The sequence below is a fragment of the Protopterus annectens genome, chromosome 3.part1 (genome assembly GCF_019279795.1).
Source record: "Protopterus annectens isolate FY-2018-M chromosome 3.part1, PAN1.0, whole genome shotgun sequence".
In the NCBI taxonomy this organism is placed as follows: Eukaryota; Metazoa; Chordata; order Ceratodontiformes; family Protopteridae; genus Protopterus; species Protopterus annectens.
Window position 1 is genome coordinate 480,497,687 of NC_056732.1, and position 13,482 is coordinate 480,511,168.

The 13,482-nt window shown below is 39.4% G+C and overlaps 1 protein-coding gene across 2 annotated transcripts in view; it reads left to right on the plus strand.

The window, feature by feature from the left end:
- COL14A1 (collagen type XIV alpha 1 chain) overlaps nucleotides 1-13,482 on the plus strand; it is a gene marked incomplete at its 3' end in the record, with an annotated part of 1,869,522 nt that overhangs the window by 1,699,543 nt on the left and 156,497 nt on the right.

Genomic DNA, 13,482 nt, shown 5'->3' on the forward strand with positions numbered 1-13,482 from the left:
ATGTCTTAATCGAATCTCCTATCATCATCTTTGCTTCTACTTTATTGTTTATAATATCATCTATTACTTCTTTTATTATCCATAATAAGTCTTGATTTCCTTTTCCCTTTCTACCAAATACTGTTTGATCAAGTAACTTGTCCATTTTATGTGTTAACCTTTCAGTCTTTATTCTCATAAATATTTTATAATCTGTATTATTTACTACTATCAGTCTCCTCTTTTTAATAAGACTGTTATAACTCATGTATGTATTTCCTCATCTACTTTTGCCAACTCTAGCCATTCATTCAGTATTTTTACAAATATTACTTTTTGCCAGATTTTTATTTCATTATACATATGATATTCAATACCATCTAACCCTGCTGCTGTTTTCAAATTAATGTTTTTTAATACTTCATTTAGCTATTTCAAGCTTATCTTTTGTTCCAAACTTTCATTATCCTCTTTAATTAATTTGTTGACGTCATACATTTGATTTTGTTTCATTTATTTTTTAATTAATGATTATCTTATATGTTCTTTAATAATTCCACATATCCCTTGTGTTGTTACTTTATTTCCTTCTTTATCTTTTTACTCCCTTATCACATTTTATTTTCTTTCACTAACCTATTTAAATAAGGTGCTATTACTTCTTTTTTTCCTTGTAAGCAATATTTTTGTTTATATAGTAAATTATTAATCTTTACTTGATTCCTTTTTTTATAAAAAATTTCTTTGTTTATTAATTTTCAGAACACTGTTTGACTTAGTGTTTTATATATATATTTTTTTCTTTCTCTTATTCTCTATACATTCAAAGAAACATTTTTATATTTTTCCTTAAAACATATCCACCAACTTGTTCAATTTTCATAAAACATTCTCATGTCTATGTGGTCTTTCCATAACTTAGTTATTTCTTTCCTATCATTTTGTTTTAACTCCATTTCATTCAGCATTTTTAATTATTTTACCTATTCTTATATATTATTTTTCATATACATTTATCCATATCGCTATGTTGTCTGAAAATCCTGTCTTTTTTATCCCTGTCTGTAAGACTTTTAAACTGTCTGATATTAAAAAGTAATCAATTGCAGTTTTAATTTCACTTGTATATGTCCAATGTATATTGTTCCATATATATTTCATTATTTCATTTACTATTTTGACATCACTATTTTTCTTACTTATTCTTAAATTACAGTTAACATCTCCCACTAGTATTATATCCATAGTAACACAAACATAAAGATCTTTTTAAACATTATCTCTCTCTTTCTTTCTTTGTGGTATATGCATATATAGCAGAAATTGTATACACATTTGTCTTCCATCTTACATCTAATACTATAATTCATTTTAATTCAATTATAGTAACATCTAATATTTTTATAAATTTGACATAGTATACATATCTCTGAACAAGTGTTTGTTCCCATATTCCAGATGATGGGTCCATCTCCTGTTTGTTCCCTTTCTTCCTCCATTAATAATCTAGTATCCTCTAATATAATAATATGAGCATTTATTAAGATGCACTATTCTGAGATTCCTATTCTTCTCTTAACATTTTTCAAGGTATTAACATTTAAAGCTAAAATCTTTGTCTTTTAACATCAGTTAGTTGGATATCTTTCTCATCCTTTACCTTATTTTGCTTTTTTTTGTGATTATACTTTTAAATGTTCTTTTTCTTTCTTTTCACTATCTGCCAGTTCACATATTCTTCCTCACTTGTGTCCAATGACACTTCTTCTCTTTCTATATCCCCTTCTTTTGCATTAATTTCTATATCTTGCATCTCAGTCTGCACTTCTTGTTCTTTTCTCCTATTTTTATCCTGATCTACTTTTTTCCCCAAACTCTCCAGTGTTTCACTGCTTATATAAAATGCAAATGGCTTTTAACAGTACTTCTTGACATTGTTGAAGCAGTAATCTTACAGCAGTTGCACGTCTGACCACTCTTCCCAAATGGAGCCCTGTTGAATTCCTTCTCCATTTCCTCACTATTGTTTGTGCTACATACCTATAATAATATAAAATATCCATCTTTGTCTAAACAGTAGGCTTAGCCTTCTTCTCTGCTACTTTCCCACAAAGAAATTCACTAAATACCCAGGTACTAACACTAAATCGACACTGGGCCTTATTGATCCTTTAAGTCTGAACTACCAGTAACAAAGAAGACTCTCCGCTTTTTTTTTTTTAATCAGTCATTATCAAAGGGCTTGTTAGTGGATTGAGTGCTGTCTGTAGTGGCTGAAAACTCTGCAATCAGCACAATATTTACTCCGTGTACCATCCATCTGTGTCATACTCTGCTCCTGATACTCCAGTGCCATAAGTTTCCTCAGGTTGCACAGTACAGATGTATATAGACAGTGATGCTCAAGGAATATATTTTTATTTTTTTATTTCATGAAACAAATTTCTAATATATCTTGTTCAAACGTTCAGGTAAGTGCTGACAAAAGTTATAAGTATCCATGTAAACTTTCAGATGCAACCAGATAAGTAATTGTCATTGTTTTGAATTAAAACATAATGCAGTCACCTACAGTCTTAAACCTTTCCCAGAACTTTCTTGTCTTTTTTTGGGTCAATTTCAAATAAACGAACGCTTGAAATGTCGATCGTCATATGGTCGGGACCATATGATCAACCTTTCAGGTGTTCGAAGGTTGACTTTAACGGTGCCATATGGTGCAGAATGGGAGAATTTCCCTTTTCTGCACTGAAGTGCAGTCTTGGAGTTGGTATATTTAAGTAAGGGGGGTGTGGGGGTTGCAGGGATCCTTGCCCCCCTGCTCACACTGTTAAGGTATGTTTTTCTTTAATTATATATTCAGACTTTCAAATATCGACCATATGGTCTCAAACATATGGTATTCGACATTTTGAAATTTTAAATATATAACATAGACCCTTTTTTAATGTAACAGCTACTATAATGATTTTCATGGAAAGGTATTTACCTGGGCACTTGTATCAATTTTTTTTTGTATTATCAGAAAGTGCTTTTGATGTTTTCAAAGCTATTTTTGGAAGACCCACTTCAGTTTCTTATTTCTGTCCTCTCTCATAGGTTCATAGGTTCATAGGTAGGTACTAGGCTATCGGCCCAAGGGCCTATGCAAGCCTAGCCAACAAGGTTCCCTGGCTTACGCCACCCAAGAAAGTTATTTTCCTGTGCCACTGACAAGCAGAGACACAGAAGTGATCCCCGAGATGTATTTCCTATTTCCCATCCACTCATCAAGATTTATCTTGAAGACTGCTAATGAAGGACTTTGCTTGACATAGATGGGTAGCCTGTTCCAGAGTATGGGAAGTCTCTGGGATAGGAATCTATCCCTCCAGCATGTCCTGTTTATTGTGGTGACAAGGTTTAGGTCCCTAGAGCATGTAGCTCGGAGGGATTGGGATTTCTTTAGGTGTAGCATGTCCAACAGCTCTGGGTTTGACATAGCTTTATATGTTAGGCAGAGATCACCTCTGAGTAGGCAATATGCTACGGAGTAAAGCTGGAGTTTTTTGAGGCGGTCAGTGTAGGGCATTTGTTTGAGCCCAGTAATCCTCTTTGTGAGGTACTTCTGTGGCCTTTCCAGCTGCTGCAGATGTCTTGTAAGGTACATTCCAAAAGGGGCGTTGCACTCTATAATGGGTCTAATGAGTGATGAGTAGAGGGTAACAATGACCTCTTTTTTCCTGGACGAGAACCCTTTTATGATGAGGTGTGCCACGTAGAAGGACTTCCTGACTACTGTGGTGATGTGACTATCAAAGGAGAGACTACTGTCCACCTGGGTCCCAAGGTCTCTTATCACACATTCGCTGTTAAGTAGATTGCTGCCTATGTGGTAGTTCATGGGTACAGAGTTTTTACCAAAGGGGATGACACTGCACTTTTTGGCATTGAGCTTGATGCCATGGCTCTGACACCAGGCATCTGTCTCAGAGAGGCCCTTCTGTAGGATGTTCACATCATTTGGGGACTTGACTATGGCTCCTAGTTTGCAGTCATCTGCGAACTTCATTAGCCAGAGGCCTTCTGTGTTAGCCTGTACTTCAGAGAAGTAGATACCAAACTGGAGCAGTCCCAGGACGGAACCCTGTGGTACTCCACTTGTCACTGGTTTGAGGTCAGATTTGGAGTCTGCAACATTTACAGTGTGGGTTCTGTCAGTGAGCCAGTTGGCAACCCATCTTGTGACGTAGGGATTTATGCCTAGTTTATTGAGTTTAGGTATAATTCCAGAATGGGGGATGGTGTCGAAAGCCTTGGCGAGATCAAGATAGGCTGTGTGAACCACTTTACCTTCATCTACGGCTTTGGTGACTACCTCAAAGAAGTCAATCAGGTTCAGGAGGCATGATCTGCCTTTCCCAAACCCGAACTGGGTGGGATCCAGAGTTTGGAGGTTACCAATGTCTTTGTTTAGGAGTTCCATGATGATACGTTCCATGGCTTTGCAGACCAGGCTCATCAGGCTAATAGGTCTATAGTTCCCGGGATCAGTGGTGGGCTCCCCCTTTGTGGGATATATATATATATATATATATATATATATATATATATATATATATATATATATATATATATATATATATATATATATATATATATATATATATATATATACTCTTTACAGAAGGAAGTGGAGCTATTTTCCTTTAGTTCTAATTCAGTATACTTGTTCATTTCCTTGATGACAACTAGCCTCACAGGATAAGCACTCACCTTCTTAATTATTTAATACCTACTCAGTCTTCTCTGATTGCCCCTCCTGTCTAATATTTATCTTAAGAAACATTTTTCACAATGTTAAGCAGATGGAGGTGGAAGGAACACCTATAGCCACTAAGAGAAAGTATGTACTATGTACATACTATATTATGTACTACTTTTTATTTCTTAATATTCAGCTCTGAAGTCATTGTGCTCCAGAGTGTTGGGGTCATTACCCCTCACAGTGGCATAAACTTAGTGTGCTTTTTTGTGAACCTCAGTCATTCATTTGTATTACCTGAGGTCACAGCCATCACACTGGGTAGCATTGTAACTGCAGTATTTGCAATGAAATTAGAACTAACAACCTGGAGTACCACATGCTAATGTGTCTCCCATTGATCTGTCTTTTTGGTCTGTTATACTTGGGCTCTATTACAAGACTCCACTTCCATTATTGCTATTAGTGCTTCTTTCTGTCTGGAATCAGCATCCATTCCTTTTTGTAATCACCTTCCAGTTAGGAACTGTTCTGATGATGCTGAGATTTATTCTGTCTCCAAGCCGGGGGACTGATGTCTTCCCCATCATCTTTAATCTATTATAATGCTGCACCACACAAAACACAGGTTTCTTTTATTCTTATTTATTCCAATATTTAGACCCTTAAGACAGCCTCTGAGAGCAGTGTTCCCTAGAGTTCTTCTTGTGAACCTACCAGATATTTCAAACACAGTCGTTTGGGTGATCTGGCTTCCTAAGTTGCTGCTGCTGCTTTCCTATTTCTAGTAGGATCTTCAGGGCACTGCTTATGCTTGTCTTCACAAAGTGTGTCAGGCCATCTAAACTATGTGTCCCCCCTGCTATGCCTACCACAATAGCTGTGCAGTCTGTGGATTTCTCAGGCACTTTTAATTATTGATTTCCAGCTCTTGCAGAGTCTGGGTGGGTTTCTTATGTGGCTGTGTGGGGATGATCAATTTTGTGTGACCAGTGACACCGTTTTTGCACTCCAGACCAATGATTTTGGATTACTTTCTCCACATCTCTGAATATGGACTTCAGAGTTCCTCTGTCACTGTAATTTATGTTTTTAAGAAATTTTTTATTAATTTAACATATTTACAATATATAGACAGAAAGGAAGAAATCCAACATCACATAGTGCTGTATAGTGTTAGGAATACATTGAATCATCAGGGTAATCTTATACAATAAACACATTAAGAGTCTTGTTATTTCAATTCCAACATTTCAAGGCTATTCCAACCACTAAAAGTCTTAGTATGATTTGTAGATCTTATTCTGGTCCCTTCGTTCTCAGTTTTACATAGTATTGCTGTTAAATTTAAAAATTCTTTGAATGTAGGAACTGAGTTTAATTTCTATTTTCTGTAATAACTTTTCTCGCTACTCGCAGTAAACTCCAGAAGACATTTTGTTTTTTGTCTTTTGCAGATAAAGGAAGTAGGACATTCATTAGTATTATTGATCTAGTTAAAGAATAATTATCAGACCATAACCCAATATACATTTCATTAATATTATTGATCTAATTAAAAAAAATGATCAGACCATAAAACAATATATATTTAAATTTTCACACTCCATAAACACATGCATCCAATCAGCTTTTACAACTTTACAACATCTCCAACAAACTGAAGAAGTCAGAGGGGAGTAACAAACATAAAACCTTTCCATTATAAACTTGAAGAGGTTTGACTAAGTGATTTAAGTAACAAAGTTTTATTCTTACCATCTGTTGTCACTCAATCCACTACTATCTAAAAAGTTCCAGAATTTTGCATCAACATCATTATTATTTATAATTAACTTATATAAATTGGGCAAGCCTCCTTTATAGGTCACTTTACCTTCAATGATATCATTCATACATTCATATAATGGGCAGTAGTGTTCTGTTCCTCTTCACTCATATCATCTACAAATTCATTTAATTTCTTACTGATGGATAATATTAACTGGTTAACAGATTTATCCAACTTATAATCTTTCATTAAATATACTGACAACTTAGCTTTTACTTTTTCAAAGCAATCAGGCCATAATACTAATCAATTCCTTTTTAATAAATTCATTTTAACATTGTTCTGAGTTTCCTAAAATCTGGAGGTATGTGTAATGGGAAAGCAAAAACAAAAATCCGTGGTATCCCTCAAAGTCTCAGAAAACCCAGTAAGCAACCTATACTTCTTAAAAGTGTTTTGGTTTATAAGTTACTAATATTTATTCTGATAGATGTTTAGTGGTTTGTTAGTTAATTAGTTAGTTATTTGTTAGTAAGCTGGTTTCTTGATTAATAAAGTTTGGATTAGTAGGTTAGCCTTAATAAGCTGTTCTTATATATTTTAATTGGTCTCTAGCTTTTAAGTTTCAGTTCTAAGAGTAGCACGGTCGCAGTTTGCACTATGGTGTTAAGAAGGAAGGGAGACTTGGATAAAGGAATGAGTTTAATGTCCTTAACAGAACCACCCTCTGTAACCACTCCCTTGCTCCATATAGCCTGATTATATATAAATTAATGAACGTCTTTAATCCTTTTCATTATACTCAACAAGGATCGCTTGTTTGTGTTTTTCAATAAAGGATATTCCATTTTAACTCAAATGTGGAGTACCTGCTACTTTATTATTTTATAGTACACATTTTAAAGTTCAAATTTTATTATTGAACTAGGTGCATAACATATTTCAGGGAGTGAACTTCACACCCTCCACATTGTGAAGTTTCTGCTTAGTTTATAATGGGAAAGCACAAACATTTCCATTTTGATATAATGGAGTTAAAAAACATATTTCTTAACTGTTTTAAGAATTGATTTCATACATGTTGATGTTACACGACCGCCAAATCATACACCAATGCACTGTACGAACACGTACACAAATGCATGGATCTCGCCATATGCAACAGAACCAAGGCACTCTTCTCCAAAAAAATGAAGCCAATCTGGTGGTCCCCTGCCATAAACAAACTCTACAATAGAAGGAGGAAACTGATGTGGAATAAAGTGAAGTCCCAAGACTAGAAAAACTCCCTTCTCAGCTTCAACAAAAAGTTAAGATCCCTCATCAAATCCTCTAAAGCTAGCTATGAAAACAGAATTGCAGCAGATAGTAAAGAAAACCACAAGGCCTTCTATAGTTATGTAAAGAATCTCCACGGCAATACCAAGATTTTCTCTAAGCTACTGCACAATGGTACCTGGTATTCTGAGCCAACAGATATTGCCAATATACTGGCCGACAGAGTCAGTGCCAACTTTACCCCACCCTTCTGAGCTGGGAATTTCTGGTTAAAGGCTTATAGTGCCTGCATATTTGAACTGTTTCTTACTGAAATTGGTACACCTTGTTTGCTGTAGCATAGACTAGATCCAGGCCTGCTGAATCTAGCTTTATTTGTATGCTGCTTGTTTGTTTGCTTGTTATTTTCCTGAAACGCTAATTCCACCTAAAACGCGGCTTTTCAGCACTTCTGTGGATCCCTAGTGATATCTGCATTGCTTACTGTACCTATTTCCTTGTTTGACTTGAAAGAAAGTTACTGTTTGTCGTTTTTGCATTTAAGTTACCTGAAACACATTGCATTTAAGTTACCTGGCACTTGCTCACTAAAGCAATTATATAAGTCAGCACTAAAATATTAAAAGCACTACACCCTCACAAAATCCTCTTGAGTACCTCATTCCCCTTTGGCCCTTTTTTTCAATTATAAAGGAATTCCCAATACTATTCTAGCATGTCCAAAGGTCAGTTGTCAATCTCCTCTCCGGTCCAGCTGGTGAATCTCAGAATCTTGAGGCACTGTTACAACTGCCTCATGTACACAGATAACCCTCTCCTCCTCCCAACAAATTCCAACACGTGAGAGATGCAACCATATAGCCATACTGGAGACTAAGCTCTCTCAACTCAGTACTGGTGAAACCAGTCAGGAGGAGAAGGAAACCACACTCACTACAATTCCAGTCTCACATAGACCTACCATGACAGCAAACCAAACACATAAACACACAAAAACATACTCGGAGGCTTTAAATAAAAATCTGCCTAAGCAGCAGAGACCTCCAAAGCAGACACCCAAGCAACCGCTACCCCAAAACAAAACTCGTGCAACACATAGCTCACAAAGCCAGTATGCCGAACAGTCACAGCCCTTAAGGCTAAACAACACACCTGATACACTTGTAATAGGTGACTCTATCGTCAGGCACACTGACGTCCCGCTCACCAGGCTGAACAAGGAGAAGGTCACGGTGAGCTGCCTGTCGGGCGCTAGGATCCGCCACATAACACAAGCACTCAGGTCACTCCAAGGCAAGTACAAATATGACTCAGTCATTGTCCATGCTGGTGTGAATGACCTGAGACGTACCTCCCTGGACTACATGAAAAGAGACATAGAGGAGCTCTCTGAGCATGTAGCCCAGGCTGGTATGACCTTGACCTTGAGTAGCATCTTACCCTCACCAAAAATGATGCCACAATATGAAGACAAGATGATCAATTTCAACAATTGGTTTAAGTATTGGTGTCATTCAAAGGGGATCCAATGCCTGTCAGCCTGGGATGACATGCTCAACAAGCCATGATGCTTCGCTAGGGACGGCTTGCACCTGTCACCCCTGGGCTTTTGGATATTGGCAAAGGCTCTTGCTACCCCATAGTGCCTTTTTTAGGCAAGGCTCAAAAGACAACCTCACCTCCATAGGTATCACAAGGGATAAGAAACTAAGAGTAATGCTGCTCAATGCCAGAAGTCTAAACCTCAAGATGCACGCACTCGAAACTCTCCTTAGCATGAAGAACATCGATATCTGTGCAGTAACAGAAACCTGGTTCAAGGCTCCCGAGAGCACCCCACCACTACCAGGTTATACCACATACCATGCTTTTCGGCCCCAAAACTTGGACCATACTACAAAAGGAGGGGGAGTATCAATATTCATCAAAGATACCCACACCTCCAGGTTGGTGGCACAGCACGAAGCATCAGAGACTATCCATGTGTAACTAACAGTGGGTAAAACTGCCTTCCAGTTTATAGCCTGCTACAGACCACCCTCCCAAACCCAGGAACCCCACTCGGCCTTCCTGAGAACACTGGAAAATATGAAGGTCTCTCCAAACACCATTATATTGGGCGACTTCAACTACCCAAACATAGACTGGGAGCATTACTCTAGCTCTAACACCCTAGCCCAAAGGTTCCTAGAATTTATAAACTCAAATGCTATGGAACAACTTGTTACCACTCCCACAAGTGGGGAAAACATACTGGACCTGATCATCACCAACATGGGGACTCTATGCTCCAGACCAGAAGTGTATTCCTCACTGGTAAGATCAGACCATAAACTAATCTCACTGGATATTCACATCCCGACTCCACCCCCTGCCCTGAAAACCACAGTGAAAAACTTCTCTAAAGCAAATTTCACACTCCTCAAAACCGAGGTGGAATCCTTCAAAGCCCCCGGGCCTGTGAAAAATATGGCCCAAACCGCAGAATCCTTTATAAACGCATTCTATGAACACCTTCAGGAATGCATGGATCATGCAATCCCAAATAAAACCAAGACCCAATCCTCCAAAGGCAGACATCCTGTCTGGTGGACCCCAGCCATAAACAAACTATACAATAGAAGGAGGAAGCTACTACATGATAGAGCAAAATCCCAAAAGGGAAGGCATCTCTGATCAGTATTAGCAAAAAACTACGGGCACTCATAAAATCGTCTAAGGCCAGCTTTGAGAGAAAAATTGCACAGGACACTAAGGATAATCACTAGGCTTTCTTTAGTTATGTTAGAAACCTGGGTGGGAATTCCCAGATATGCTCAGAATTAGTCCAAAATGACAAAAAATACACCGAACCCACAGACATTGTCAACATCCTAGCTGACAGGTTCAGCGCAAACTTCTCCCCCCCCCCACCAAAAGGGCTAATATTTATCCCAGCAGAGTGCTGCCCCCCTGACATCTCAGATGCTCAGGTAAGAGCTGCCCTCTCCAAAGCAAAAAACACAGCATCAATGGGACCAGACGGTGTCCCGGGCTGCGTCCTACATGAACTCCAAAAAGAGCTAAACCCAAACATAAAACTACTGTTCAATCTCAGCCTTACTACAGGATATGTACCCAAAGAGTGGCGTACAGCAACAGTGGTCCCTCTCCACAAAGGTGGTGCCTCAACGGATCCTGGAAACTATCACCACATAAGCCTGACTAGCTTGGTCTGCAAAGCTATGGAAAGGATCATCATGGACCTCATAAATAAAGATATTGGGGGCCTACAGACATTGGATCCTACCCAGTTTGGCTTTGTTAAGGGCAGATCCTGCCTCTTAAACCTGGTTGATTTCTTTGAAACAGTCACCAAGGCCATTGACGAGGGGAAGGTGGTCCACACAGCCTACCTGGACCTCGCAAAAGCCTTCGATACAATACCCCACTTGGGCATTATAGATAAGCTCACCAGCTTAAATATAAACCCCTATGTCACTAGATGGGTTGAAAACTGGCTCAAGGACAGAACCCACATGGTTAGAATTGCTGGAGCAATGTCAGACTCCAAACCAGTTACAAGTGGCGTCCCCCAAGGCTCAGTCCTGGGACCTCTCTTGTTCGGTATATATTTCTCGGAGGTACAGGCCAACACGGAAGGACTGTGGCTGACTAAGTTCGCAGATGACTGCAAACTGGGCGCCATAATCAACTCTCCAGCCGACACAAGCATCCTCCAAAAGGGCCTCATAGAAACAGACAACTGGTGCCAGAGCCATGGCCTCAAGCTAAATGCCAAAAAGTGTATAGTCAGCCCCTTTGGCAAAAACAAAGTTCCCACAAATTACCACATAGGTGGTAATCCATTAAGTACAGAAGAAGTAATTAGGGACCTGGGGACCCAAGTTGATAGCAATCTCTCATTTGACAACCACATGGCCAAAGTGGTTAGAAAAACATTTTATATAGCAAACCTAATCATGAAGGGATTCACATCTAGATCAGGGGAGGTCATCGTGCCTCTTTCCTCATCCCTCATCAGGCCCATAATTGAGTACAATGCCCCTTTTGGGATGTACCTTACCAGACACCTGCAGCAACTGGAAAGACCCCAAAAGTACCTCACCAAGAGGATCATAGGGCTCAAACAGATGCCATATGCTGCCTGGTTAAAGAAACTCCAGCTCTACTCAGTGGCATACCGCCTGCTCATAGGCGATCTCTGCCTGACGTATAAAGCCATGTCCAACCCAGAATTAATGGACATGCTGCACCTCAGAAAATCCAAATCCCATCGAGCTACGTGCTCGAGAGACTTGAACCTCAGCACTGAAATAAATAGGACATGCTGGAGGGACAGATTCATAACCCAGAGGCTCCCTTCACTCTGGAATAAAATCCCAGTCCAGGTTAGGCAGAGTCCCTCATTGACTCTCTTCAAGAGGAATCTTGATGAGTGGATGGGAGATCGTAGGTTTACCCTGGGTATCACTTCTGTGTCATTGTTAGACAGAGGCACAGTATACTAACCTCGAAAAAGGGCATATCAAAATTTATTTAAAATGGGTGGCGAAAGCCAAACACACTCTGGCTAGGCTTATAAATGCCCTAGGGCAGATAGCCTAGTATGAACCTAGGAACCTATGAACCTCCCCCAAGGAACTAGTCACAATGCCAGTAGACTGCCAGGCAGCCAGTATTACTGCTGCACAAGTTAAAACAGCACTGTCCAAGGCCAAGAATACAGCTTCTATAGGACCTGACAACATCCCTGGCTGTGTTCTACATGAACTACAGAGTGAACTGGCACCTCACCTGTGTGCCCTCTTCAATCACAGCCTCAGCTTTGGCTTTGTCCCTACTGAATGGTGCACTGCTACAGTCATCCCTCTCCACAAAGGAGGAGCGACTACAGACCCTGGGAACTATCACACCATTAGCCTAATGAGTCTGATATGCAAAGCTATGGAACGCATCATCATGGACCTAATAAACAAGGATATAGGGAATCTCCAAACTCTGGATCCCACACAGTTTGGTTTTGTGAAGGGTAAATCATGCCTGCTCAACTTGGTCAACTTCTTTGAGACAGTCACCAGAGCTGTGGTTAAAGGCAAGGTGGTTCATACAGCCTACCTTGATCTGGCCAAGGACTTTGATACCATTCCACACTCAGGAATCATAGAAAAACTCACTAAGCTAGGCATCAATCCTTATATCACTAGGTGGGTTGCAAACTGGCTCACAGGTAGAACCCACAGTGTAAAAGTAGCCAACTCCAAGTCAGACTGCCGACCAGTCACGAGTGGAGTCCCACAGAGTTTGGTAATGGGTCCCCCCCTGTTTGGTATCTACTTCTCTGAAGCCCAGGCCAACACAAAGGGACTCTGGCTGACAAAGTTCACAGATGATTGCAAGTTGGGAGCTATTATTAACTCCCCGAATGATGCTGACATCTTACAGAAAGGCCTCACTGAGACCAACGACTGGTGTCAAAACCATAGCCTTAAGCTCATTGCCAAAAAATGTGTCGTCATCCCCTTTAGGAAAAACCCGGTTCCCATGAATTACCACACTGATGGTAGTCCACTGAACACAGAAGGCATTATAAAAGATCTGAGAACACAGGTTGACAGCAACCTCTCTTTTGACCACCAAATTGCCACGGTGGTCAGAAAGTCCTTATATGTGGCACATCTCATTACTAAGGGTTTTGCATTCAGGAAGA